The sequence below is a fragment of the Patagioenas fasciata genome, chromosome 4 (genome assembly GCF_037038585.1).
Source record: "Patagioenas fasciata isolate bPatFas1 chromosome 4, bPatFas1.hap1, whole genome shotgun sequence".
NCBI classification, from domain to species: domain Eukaryota; kingdom Metazoa; phylum Chordata; class Aves; order Columbiformes; family Columbidae; genus Patagioenas; species Patagioenas fasciata.
In genome coordinates this window covers 6,611,425-6,623,457 of record NC_092523.1, presented here as the reverse complement: position 1 = coordinate 6,623,457, position 12,033 = coordinate 6,611,425, and the positions used below count along the sequence as shown (strand labels likewise).

Here is a 12,033-nt window from a genome sequence, read left to right as displayed (position 1 = left end):
AGCTGTTCCAGCCCTTGGATCATTTTTTAGGTCTCATCTGGACCTTCTCCAATAGGTCCATGTCTTTCCTATGCTGAGGACTCCAATGCCATGGGCTGGCGTTGCCAAAGCACTGCATCCAGGAGGGGTGGAAGACGAGGACTTGGCTGGAGTGTGTTTCCTCACAACCATCCTCATGAATGATCTTGGTCCTGGTTCCTGCCAACCATCCCCACTCACAGGTGCTGGACCACTTTTGCTCTTGTCAGTTCACTTGCCAACATTTGCCACCTGGCGACACTGCAGCCTTCACACCGCTGGCCCCTTTCCCGAGGAGCACACTTCCCACGCAGCTTTGACTTCACCCAGACTGTCCACACATGAGGCCTGAGAGCCAGGGTTAATGCAAGGTGTGAACCTGGCTGTGTGCCTGCCTGGGCATATAGGTTACAGCCTGGGTTTCGTTTCAAAGCAGGCTTTGACCTGTCTACTGTACTGCAAGGATGGAGTTAAAACCTGGTTTAGGTAGCTTGCCAATGATAGCCATAGTTCACTGGGGTTGTATTTCTGACCTCTGCATCTATTTCCTTGCTTCCCAGACGTCAGAAATTTGCTGTTTGCTGTTGTTCACAGAATCACAGAATGTTACGGATTGGAAGTGACCTCAAAAGATCATCTAGTCCAATCCCCCTGCTGGAGCAGGAACACCCAGATGAGGTTAGCGCAGGCATCTCTTTGTTGATAGCTCTCACAGCACGGACAAACACATGTGGTGGGCACCAAACTGCAGTGGTACCTCCCAGCATCTTCTGGTCTAATTAGGTGGCATCTCCAGCCTGGCAGTACCAGGTCAGAAGCAAGGTGATCCTGCTCCAGATGCGTTGAGATGGCCTTCGTTTCACCCAGGGGGATGGGCGAGAAATGTCATACTTCAGCAATTGACGGTGTTGAAATCGTTCCTGGCTGGGATGGATGGAGTGTGAGCTACAGTACTACATGGGGTGCAGAGGCCTTGGAAGAGTCATTCCCTCTTCCAGATTTGGCAGGAAATAAATGCTCCTCAGACATTACAGAAGTACTGGTAGGAGGATGAATCATAGAATCATAGAATGTCCTGAGTTGTAAGGGACCCAAAAGAATCATTGAGTCCAACTCCTTTCCATGCATAGGACAACCCCCAAATTCACACCATGTGAGGGCATTGTCCAGTCTCTTCTTGAACACTCTCAGGACTGGGGCCATGACCACCTCCCTGGGGAGCCTGTTCCAGTGTCCAGCAGCCTCTGGGGTGGATTATCACTGCTCTGCCCCAACTAGACTTGATGATAAAACTCAGAATCACCACTGCCATGAGCTGGGGACATGCCATCAGCCATCTAGATACCAGTTAGCCATTTCTGCAGCCACCTGGGGTAGCCAGCTCCTCACTGTATTCCTGTGATCTCCTGCACTTACATGTTCCAGTGCTGCTGAGCACTGTTGTGTGACCATCTCTTCCTAAAGTGCATGTTGCAGAGATGCTGGCAATGTCCTTGGGGCTCTATGTTGTTGTGATTGCACCATGACATGTGCCCTGTACTGCATTGTCTGTGCCCCTCCATAGGGAAAATCACGTATTAGAGCAAGCATCAGGTTTTTTTCTTCTACGCTGGCTTGCATGATGCTCTTATACATGGTGTATGTATCACAGAATCACAGAATGTCAGGGACTGGAAGGGACCTTGAAAGCTCATCCAGTCCAATCCCCCTGCCGGAGCAGGAACACCCAGCTGAGGTTCCACAGGAAGGTGTCCAGGCGGGTTTGAATGTCTGCAGAGAAGGAGACTCCACAATCTCCCTGGGCAGTCTGGGCCAGGCTCTGACACCCTCACGGAGAAGAAGTTTCTTCTCAAATTTAAGTGGAACCTTTTGTGTTCCAATTTGAACCCACTACCCCTTGTCCTATCATTGGTTGTCACCGAGAAGAGCCTGGCTCCATCCTCCTGACACTCACCCTTTACACATTTATAAACATCAATGAGGTCACCCCTCAGTCTCCTCCAAGCTCAAGAGCCCCAGCTCCCTCAGCCTTTCCTCATATGGGAGATGCTCCACTCCCTTGATCATCTCCATGGCTCTGAGCTGGACTCTCTCCAGAAGTTCCCAAGTTATTATTGCTGCATCCTGCTGGAGGGCTTAACTTCTACTTTCAATTTCAGACACAGGAAAGTCAGACACACATCCAGGTGGAGAAAACTAACCTCAGACCTGCCTTTGTCTCTGCGCTGGCTACAGAGTGTCATTGGACTACTTTCAGACAATTGAGGCAAGGCCAGATGAATGTCACATTAGATGTGTCAGCTTGCCTTCTATGCTCTTCGTTGCCATCCCACTTCTGCTGTCCTTGTCCTTGAAGCTCGACAGTGTTTCTGGACTGCTATTCATGCTCTTTTCCAGCCCGGTTATGCCTTTTCTTCTTCCCCAATTTTTTTGACATCAGCTGATTTATCAACATGCAGCTGATTTTTGTGCTGAAGCCACCAGGTAGGATGTGAGATGATTCCACTGCTGACCCTCAGAGACCCCCATTAGTGATCTCTCTTTCCTTCAGCTGATCTTCTCCTGCACTGCTCACTTTCCCTCGGCTGGCTGGGCAGCACGCACCTCCTCCAGAGGAACTTGCCATGCCCTGTGTGCCACTCCAAAGTCTTACAGCATTTTTCAAGTTTTTCTTGATGCTTGAGAGATGTTCTGGCACTTGCTGTACTGTTGATCCCAGGCCAGAGGGCTGAGCTGAACAGACCATTTCCTTCCCTTCTCAAGTACAGGGAGCCTGGGCTGGTCTTCAGTTGGAGGTGGTCTTCACCTGTGCCTTCTCCACCTTGCCAGCTTTTGCAGGATGAGACAATCTACTTCCCTGGACCTGGGCACCTCACCCGCTTCCCCAGCCATGGTCACTGTCTTCTTCAGATTCCCTTTTCCTCCTCGACGAACATCTGCTCCCTTCAGGGACCTGGAGCAGAGAATCACTGGATGCTTCAGGATGACTTGAATAAACTCTCCTTTACTTGTCCCTCCCTTCAGCCCTTCTTTTCCCTTTTCTTTTTATTTAAATGGGTAAACCCCCCTCCAGAATGGTTAGTGCTTGTTACCTTTCCAGCACCTCTCATTTTTGGGGGCTGATTGCTTCCTTTTGTTCCTTTAAGTTCTGCTTTTCTTTGTTGACCTCTCTCCTTTTTCTTTCTCCTCTTCCTTCCTGTCTCCACTTAATATCCCATTTCTCCTAACATACCTGACACCTGCCCATGGGTTCCTGCAGTAACCGGGGAAGAACAGTATCGAGCCTGCTTTTGTTTGAAGGCAAAATGAAGCACCGTTTCACCAATAAAAAGTTCTGACTGTCAAGCAGTGTGTTATTCAGGGCTGATGAATAACTTAGAGGAGATCAAAAGATATTAAGCTAAAAGAATTATTATACAGGAGCCTACGGGACCACACAGATCTCCTGTTCCAGCTAAAAAAGTCCCAAATTAACCCCCAACACCTCTCCCCCTGAAAAAAAAAAAAAGAAAAAAAAGCGTGTGTGGTCTTGAACAGCCGAAGAAGCAAGCCATTATTTGTAAGTCTGCTATATAAAGCATAATTATTATCCTTTTTATCATTCAAGTTATGGGGCAGGCTTTTCCATCTTTACTCACGCCAAGTAGCACCTCGTGTCAGAAATAGCCTCACTGGTTTGAAGGGGATGAGTCATCCCGCAATCAGGTAGGAGGAGAACAAAGATAGACACGACTTCCCAGACTGGATCACCCCACCACTCTCTCCGATGCACGATCATCTCGCTCCACGGCACCTATCAAAGCATAACCACCGGGAGCGTTGGTGCAGGCGTGTCTTCTCCATGGCCTGCAGGCTGGAGACGGCCCACCAGAGCAATGCATCTGGTCCTCAGCTCCCTCCTTCTCACTTGCCTTCCCGGCAGCTCCTCAGATGTGGGCAGGAGCACGCTGTGGGCTGTGTGAACTGTTCTGGCAGCCGGTGGCCCCACTCCTACTCGCCTCCTTTCTCATAGCCACACAACCATCATGTGACTGTCACATACCAGGAGGACTCCAGTTGGGGTATTTGACAAGGAGGCTCCTTTCCAGTCATCAAGGGGGCCCTGATGCCATCCTACCATGGATGGGAGGGCAGGCACCACTGCCTTGGAGAAAGGTGAAAATAAACAGCAATGCCACAGCTCAAAAAATGCATATACTGAAAAAAAATCCACCTTCCTGATCATCATCAGTTGGTCAGGAGATGCCCAGGATGGAGATCCTGTTTCTGTCAAGGAACTCATTTTGCTTTCCCTGAGCACTTGCACACACCCTCTGGAAACAGAATTTAGACTTTCACCACTCTTTTGTCTTTTTTTTAATGAACAAAGGAATTCCAAGTGGGAAAAGAGCTGGTTGTTTCCTCTTGCTTGCCCTTGTCGGTACGATTTGAAACCCGCATCTGGCATTTGAAGCATTGAGAACAACTCAGAGCGAATGGATTGGGCTGAAGAACCACCCTGGGTTTTGGGGGAATTAGCTGTTTGCCCAGATGCTCTGGGGTAGCTCTTTAATATCCCAGTGGGAATAACACTGCTAAAAAAGGAAAACCCATTAGTACACGTCTGCTCTTGCAGAGGCTCCTCTGCTTCTGTGAGGCTGAGACCTTACAGAAGGCTCCTGCGTTTTTACAGGTATCGCCTTGGATGGCTCTGACAATGAGCAATTTTAAGGCAGTTTCATTCCCAGCTACCCCAAAGCATCTCCCCAGCCCTCACAGTTGCTACCATTGACGATTAGAAGAAGTCACTCCACTTTAATCAACCGGTCTGTTCACTGTGGTGAGCGCTGTGCTTTGAAGATGCTTTAGAGCAGATGTAGGGAAGCACTGAGTAATGTAGGAAGATAAGCAGCTGTGTTTGAAGCTGAGGATCCAAGGAGCCACGAAGGAGAGCAGAAGGCACATGAAAACAGTGGCGTCATTCTGGCTCCCTGCAGAACAACCCAGGGCTCAGATATTCACCCTTGGGTGGACTGGTTGCTTCATGCTCAGCATCCAGCCCTGAGTCCCAACATTACACGCAGCGGCTTCTGTCCCTGTCTCCAGCCCTCTTCTCTTTTGACGGGCCTCTGCTCCGTGGTGGAGACCAAAGGTGGTAGCCACCATGTTGTCTCATGGACAGTTTGCGTGGAGGAATGAGTGAGAGCAAACAGATCTGGTTCCTTTGCTTACATGGTCACTGTCTCTTCTTGCTTGTTCTCTCAAGCTCATTTCTTACCAGTAATAACTTTACTAACGCAAGAACAACAGCAGAGTGAGGTCACCTCAGGCTGGCTCCATGTGGAGAACAGCTGAGCACCAAACGCTCGGCTCCTGCAGGTGGAAGCTCAGACACTCATCAGAGACACTTGGGCTCTACAGGGATGTACATCTGTGCAAGAAGCCGGACAGACTATCCAAAAGTCATATCATAACCCAATGATTAGGACATGGGGCCAAAAATGGGAACAGTTCTATAGACCCACCTATAAAAGGGGTCACCAGCATATGATCTTCAGAAATTACGTGATCCTTGGCCTTCCTCCATGGCCGCCAGTGCCCATGGGTAGCTGCTGCAACTGGGAACCAGACTAGCAAGGAAGACAGAGCTTAGTTTTGAGCACATCTTGTTGCTCAGTCCCTATTTTAGGGCAAGAAAAACAGCAAAGCTTGGAAATCCTGTATCTAAGGATGGGCAGGGTTCTCAGCTCCTTTCCATAAGCTCATTTTACCAGCTGTGAACCAGCACCAAACCACCCCACAAAATAAATTATGAAGATCATCTTCATCTGGAAAAGTTCATGTACTGGTTTGTCTTGCAGCATGTCCCAGAGCTCACATAGGACCAAGGGGCAGTTGTCCCAAAGCTGGCAGCCAGGACATTCCTGAGAAGCTCCATGATGGAATAAACATCCCAAAACTCATCAAAGGTAAATCGCCTCCTCTAATACCCGGGTGCTTTTTCCATGAGAGCAGGTGCAGATGTTTTCTGGCTTGTGCCTGCCACCGGGCGTAGGTTCTGCAGGGCTGTTATCTCTCGCATCAGATGATACAAGTTCGCAGGCTCATCTCCTTCCAAGAATGCAACTGACTTAAAAAGAGTTCAAAAGAAGATTAGGTTTCAAGGTAACTGGAAGCTATTCAGTCAAAGCCAAGCTGCATAAAGTGAGGGGAATCCTCCTTCTACCTCCATGACTGTGCGAGGCAAGTGTGAACATGAGAAGGGAGCTGAGAAAGTGTGTGTCTTCTTCACAGACACAAACAGGACTGCAAATTGGAGACAACCGCTACAAATTTAGCTAAAGATGCTTCAGAAATTGCAGCTTGCCAATGTTTTGCTTATCAAGCTGCAGTGTTTGCCGGCAATTATCTTGGCAAAGCTGGCACAAATAAAAACTTACGGGATCTGGTCGTTGGTGCCCCCTTGTCAGTGGGGAAGGCAGCACTGAGCGTGGCACTGGGGGTCACAGAGGCCTCAGAAATGGGACCAGTTGGGTACTCAGTCAGTGAAAAAACCCTGGCCCATGCTGTTGTGCTGATTACAGGTGGGAGCTGTGGGATGGGGATCCCCCCATTTGTAGATCTCTCTGCCTATGTCCATGCCTGTCATCCATCCAGAAATAGCATGAACATCCACCTCCACTCCCCAAGCCGTATTGCCATCAGACTGCCCTGTCTCTCCTCTTCCCATAGCAGGAACACACAGTCCGACCCATCTCATTCCCTGGCCAGTTTTGGTTGCCCAGCTGAGATATTGTGAATCAGCCCCATGACAGAAATGGTTTGGGGCAAGAACCAGCGAGTTAGGTGACACCAGATGAGGTGGAAATAAACACCTAAAAGTGGGGATGGCAGTGGCTGAAGCCTGGTTTGGAGGCCTAGTACTGCATGGACAGGCTCCAGAGAGACCTGCATGGTGTCCTCCTGGCCTCCTACCCTCAGGAGGTAGCGGGACCAGGTTCTTACACCTGGAGACACAACAGTGCCAGATTCCTGTTGAAGTCCCATCTGCAGACCTGCGCATTAACTCCCCCATACCTCCATCACGTAACATTTTTTTATGACAGGACCCTGATGCACTGGCTGGGACAGCAGTGTCATTATATTAAGAGACTGTATGACCCAAGTCCTGTCCAGAGGAATATTGGGTACAGCTTCGTTACCATGCACCACATGATGTGCATCTAGCTGTTCTCGCAGGCATAGGGAAATTCCTCGGATCATGGGAGAATTCAGGTGGAAAGGGATCTCTGGAGGTCATCTAGTCCAACCTCAGCTTTCCAAGGCTTGGCAGCAAAACCTGGAGCAGCCTGACCTAAGGTTTTGCTATTTGGAGACATGCAAAGGATGGCTTTACCGTCCACCACTGCATTGGTCTTTCACAAGCCTCCAAGGCTTGGCCACCATGAGGGCACCTGTAGATGACTCCACCAACACTGAGGCACCCACCGTCAAGGGCTAAGGACACACATGTTTGGGTAAGCCAGACCCTTTTATAGCGTGACTAGCAGAGAGGTGTCCATACCTTAGGTTATTTTAAAGCTCTCTCACCCTCCACCACTCAGCCTCTCCGAGCCCTGCCCCAACCACAGAGCACCTGGCAGAGGAAAATTTAATCCCACGGGGCTGGACAGGAGGAGAAAGTACATTTAGTGGCCAAAAGCCAAGTGGTGCTTCAAAGCTGCTGGTCCAGCTGCTGGACTCCACAGAGATGCTCTGCACCTTGCTCAGGCACACAGCTCTGATGGCTGCTGTGCACCCCTGAAGGCCTCATGCTGTTTCACAGCCAGGTGTGCTCCACATCCCTCCTCCAAGGCCTGATAACAGGGTGCTCGGTGGCCAAGCCCAATGGACTGGTAGGTTTGAAAGCCCCAAGAAATGTTACAGAACTGTCCCGTGGCTGTAAAGGTCACCCACTGGAGAACCTCTACACACCCCTGCTGAGCTCATGGTGCTCCTGTCCTTGCTTTCTCACCCACTGGGAGCTCAGGGCACTGGGTGGGCACCCATTTGCCTTCTCTGGGGATGGATGCTGCTCTGCTCCGCTCCATGTTAGAGACCTTCTCACTCTCTACAACTGCCTGAAAGGAGGTTGTAGCATGGAGCGTGTTGGTCTCTTCTCCCAAGAAACAACCAATAGGATGAGAGGAAATGGCCTCAAGTTGCACCACAGGAGGTTTAGATCGGAGATTAGGAAAAAATTCTTCACAGAAAGGGTTGTCAAGTATTGGAACAGGCTGTCCAGGGAAGTGGCTGAGCCACCATCCCTGGAGGTGTTTAAAAGATGCATAGATGAGGTTCTCAGGGACATGGTTTAGTGCCAGAGCTGGGTTAATGGTTGGACTCTATGATCTTGAGGGTCTCTTCCAACGAAAATGATTCTATGATTCTATGTTCCCCATCACTAAGACATGGCATTTTTCTTCCCTTCCTTCCTCCTCTCCCCACCCAACATGGGGAAAACCTTTTCTCCTTCCCCAACACAGCTCGCTCAGGGCTGTTTTTTGGGGTCCTGTCTGCAGAAGCCCCGGCAGCCTGAGTAAGAGCTGCAGCCTGGTACCTGCAGCAGGAGCTCTCACACTCACTAAACCTGTCATCCCAGTCTGGACTTTCTTTTAATAATCAGACAGAAGTAAATGATTCACTTGTTGCTCATCTGAAGTTTGTTTTTTTTCTCTCCTGGAAACCAGTGCTTTGGGAGGGACAAATGGTGCCAGCTGGCCCCAAATTGACCTGTTTCCCAGTGCTCCCAGCGCTGACCATGCTGGTGGAGGAGCTGGATGTGCCTGGGCACAGGACGGTCGGACCAAATCCACCATCACCTTTGTGTGCCTCCTCTGAAAACATGATGTTTAAAATGAGGTCCTGCTATTTTCCTGTTTCCACCTTACTTGGCCCATTTTTCCTCAGGTTATTATTTATTTCAGAGGACTCCTTCTACCACCTCATGCAAAAACAAACAAACAAACAGAAACGGATTTTGCTGCTGCTGCGCTCAGGCACGGCACCTCTGAAGCCGCCTTTCTTCCTCTGAGGATCGGAGGGTGAAGAAAAGGATTGCACCCACTACTTGTGTCTGTTTATTTACAGTGTAAACAGCTTTGTGCTGGAGCTTTGAAGAGGCACCGCATGTTTGTACGCTGAGATCCCTTCACAATCTGTGCGGTTTTCCCACGTGATTCGAACGCTTTGGAGAGTGAGGTTTGCTATTTTGCCTCCATCCCAGAGAGGATGGGGAGGCCCAGAGCGATGCTGAGCTCCAGTGAGGGGTAAAGCCTTCAGCGAGGAAGATTTGGGCTGAATTACCCTGTTTATGGTAACCTGATGCAGCTCTGCTAATGAGTGGCAATTTGGTAAATCCCCATTAGGCTGTTGACCACAAGCTCTAAAGTGACTCTTGGGAAGTCATGGCTCCCATCAAACTCAGCTAAACTACGGCTGCAGAAATAGCTGCCTGCTTGGACCAAGTGCTGATTTTAGATAAAATAGGTAAAAATAGATAGATAATAGATAAAAAGGTGAACAAGACAGATAATAGACAAAAATAGTTAAATAACTTCCAGAATTGTCTCCCAAAATAGTTGTGCGACAGTTATTTCAGATGTTGTCCCTGTTTGCAGGGAATTATCGCCACTGCAAAGTCAACCTTTGCTAAAATCTCTTTGCTAATCTCAAGAAAGCCTTTTAGCAAAGTGAAACCACGACAACTTCTTATCATGCTCACAACCTCTCAGGTTTGACAGAAGTGATGATGGATGTCAGAAATCTTATCTTAGCAAAACAGCTCTTAACAATACCCTACCCCCTGAACGTGATTGTTATCCACTAAGCTGCGTGACTTACCTATTTACTGTAAGCTCTCAGTATGACCGTGTGCCTCATAATAAACTTAGGCTACTTCATTCTATTGGTTCAATATTAGATTTCTATCGTTTCAAAATTAGCAACGGGATTTAGGTTACCCATTGCACAGTTACCAAGATTTGGTCTCGTGTCTTGCAATATGTGGCATCAACGCAATTGTGCTGCAAAGAGCCCTGGTGCTCAGGTGTTTTTTACCTTGCTAGGTGCTCAGTACACCAGTGGCACTGCTTCATTTTTCCTCCTAAAATGGTCCAGGGGTCCACTGTCCTGTGCTGCTTCATACAACCTCAAACATCTCCTCTCTACCCACCTTCTCAAGGGCTGAGCTGCTTTTTCTGCCGTGTAAAAGGCTTTAAGAAAGACAGTGGCTCTTTGCCAGCTGGTGAAGAAGAAAAATGGGGATATTCCCAAATCCCAGGCCTGCTGGTGTCCTTGCATCGATTTCCTTCTCTCCCTCATGCATCCACTGTCACTCATGAGGCTTTCGCTGTATCTGGGGTAGCCGCAGCCTCCCAGAACAGCTGAGGCCTGCTAAGCAGGACCCCATCCCAACTGAGCCCACCTGCCCCATGGAGCGCTGGGCACGAAGGGGTGGGAGCACCAGTGGGCATCACTGGGAGCTTGGCATCAGAGGAACATGTCTGAGGCAAACCATCCTTCTCCTTTAACCTTGCCTGCCCCAAGGCATCATCTTTTCCTCCCAGTTTCTCAGTTACATCCCGATTCAAGTCCATTGCGGTGTCTTTTGGAACAATCCTGCTGGTGGGCCTCTAAGGACCTCTCCTGGATCCCCACATGCGACCTCCACAGGGTACCCAAGGCCTCCTGAGTGTCTCTTGTCTCGCTGGTGGTTGTGCCTGGTTTTGGTAACAGTGACAAGAGACCTGCCTGGGGGCGCACAGTGATGCAGGTGGCACTGGCAGAGACTTGTGCCTTGCAGTTTGCTATTAAGCTGATGCATGGGGCGGGCAGAGGGACACAGGGCACCAAGCACCCATTGGTCTCCCTTAGGGCTTAGTGTTTCTTTGCAGCCATATGTGAGGTGTGAATATTCAGGCTGGACATGAGGAAGAAATTTTTTATGCTGAAGATGGTGAGAGCCTGGCCCAGGTTGCCCAGAGAGGTGGTGGATGAACCATCCCTGAAGACATCCCAGGCCAGGCTGGACGGGGCTCTGAGCAACCTGAGCTGGTGAAGATGTCCCTGGCATGGCAGGAGTGGCACTGGATGAGCTTTGAAGGTCCCTTACAGCCCAAGCTATTCCATGATTCCATGAATATTACAGAAAATAGTTATGCTGATGTACCCCAGCATCACTTATGACCCAATAGTTTCTCTGCTCAGAGGAGAAATCTGGCAGGGAAGGAGGCTGAAGCAGAGGCACGTTTGCACATCAGCCTTGCAGATCCCCGACCCTTAATGCCAAGCCCTGGCTGCCCTAGCAAAGCAGCCCCCTCCCGACCTTGACCAAATCCCCACTGTCCCCACTGTCCCCATCGACCCCATCCCTGCCATGCTCGTGGGATGGTGCAGGGTGTGCAGAGCTTTGGGGATCAAGGGTGATATTTGCTGTGTGTGGGGGAGGCTGCTTCAGCCTGGAGACCGAGCAGTTAATTTGTTTGTTTCCTTTCTGTATAGGATATTGTTACCAAAAAAAGAAAAAGGGCGGGGGGAGATGGGGGGAGGAAAGAAATAAGAAAAAGTCTGAGGCTAAATGATGAAAAGCCCTCTCTCCTGCAGCTATGAAATCTCGCCCAGAAGGCGGTGAGGGGAAGTGTCTTCCAGCGGGGTACAAAGTCAGCAGCAGAGCTTTGAACTTGGGGGAACTCCGCATCGGCGCAGAGCCCTGCCAGCTGTGCATACCTTCACCACAGCTGGAGGCGCCAGGGGCCACATCCTGCATCCCTGCACCGCACTGGGATAAGCCCAGAACCGGGATAAGCCCAGCACCAGGATGAACCCAGCACTGGGTTTCAGACCTGCTGCTGGAAAATGGGGAATTTGCTGGACAGGCAAGAGAAGGGCATGTTTCCTCAGCCAAAAACTGATCCATCTCATTTTGGGGTACCCTGATCTACTGCTGATGGGGAGGGAGGGTGGTCCTGGAGGGTGGTGCATGGACAACACTTTCCT

General features: G+C 49.8%; 1 protein-coding gene across 1 annotated transcript in view; it reads right to left on the bottom strand.

The window, feature by feature from the left end:
* The window catches only part of REEP1 (receptor accessory protein 1), a 499,521-nt gene that overhangs the window by 349,417 nt on the left and 138,071 nt on the right, over positions 1 to 12,033 (bottom strand). The gene's annotated exons all lie outside the window — the stretch shown is intronic.